The following is a 1,391-nucleotide window of genomic DNA, read 5'->3' on the forward strand; positions in this document are numbered from 1 at the left end:
TTGTACACCGTTATGGTGTCCCGCACAACATCATTACTGACAACGGTTCTAACTTTACAACTGATGAGGTGAAAACTTGGTGTGCTAATCTAGGCATTAAGCTCGACCACGCCTCTGTTTATCACCCTCAAACAAAACAACCAGGTCGAACGGGCTAATGGCCTGATAATGAGCAGCATCAAACCCAGACTAGTGTGCTCCTTACGGGAATCAGATAAACACTGGGTTGAGGAACTCGATTCTATACTCTGGGGCTGCGGACCACGCCCAATCGCATGACCAGATACACACCCTTCTTTATGGTGTACGACGCAGAGGATGTCTTGTCTTGCGACATTATTCATGACTCACCTCGAGTGCGCATGTATGAAGAGAGAGAAGCCGAGCTCGATCGGCAGGACGATCTAGACGGCCTGGAGGAGGAGCATGATGTTGCGAAGGCTCGTTCGGCATTCTATCAATAATAGGCTCGGAGATATCAAAGCAAAGAAGTGCGGGAAAAGACTTAAAATGTCAGCGAGCTTGTTCTACGCCTACCAGAGAAGAAAAAGGACAAGCTCAAACCCAAATGGGAGGGTCCCATCATTATAGATGAGGTTCTCACTGGAGGAGCTTATCGCCTTTGCAATGCATCGGATAATCTCTTAGAGCCGAACCCATGGAACGCTGCTCGACACCGAAGATTCTACGCCTAAATCTGAACATATACCTTCGTTCGTTCCTTTTTCTCGTTTTCAATTTTTCCTTTTTCTCGTTTTATACGATTTCTAACATGTGTTCGGGTAAGCCGCACACTTGTGGGGTATACATCCTTAAATGTACTGTCACAGCCCTAGATTTTGCTTGTAGCTAATTACCTGAGTGAGCATCGTGCATCATGTCTAAATTCTGAAAGTTGAATTGAGGTTAGTTGAAACCCTCATAAATCACTTAAAAATAATCAACATTAAAATCTTTTCAAAGAAGTCCAAGAAAATGTTCCTCTTAGTCTCTGAAAATATTGGCAAGAGGTAAAACTTAAAACAATATTTTTGGAATCTCAGAGATATTTATTTTGGGCCTTTGAATTAAATCAATAACTATTTGCATTGGATATATATTAATTAATTAATTAATATATGTCCAATAATTCTGATCTTTGGTGAAGGGCTTTGGAATAATCCAAGTAGTCCCTACAAGAATTATCAGAAGCAACAAAAATGATTTAGTGTCTAAAACTAAATCAAAACAAATTACAGAAAATGCAAAACAGAAGAAAAAGAGAGAGAGGGAGAGAGATTTACCTGGCCATACCTGTGTAGCCACTTGGCCTAGGTCCTGTGCAGCCCACCTACGCAGCCCGCTACTATGCAGCCCAGCTACCAGTCGTCTTCCCGGCCGCGCTAGGAGGA

Source organism: Triticum aestivum, chromosome 3A (genome assembly GCF_018294505.1).
Source record: "Triticum aestivum cultivar Chinese Spring chromosome 3A, IWGSC CS RefSeq v2.1, whole genome shotgun sequence".
NCBI lineage: Eukaryota > Viridiplantae > Streptophyta > Magnoliopsida > Poales > Poaceae > Triticum > Triticum aestivum.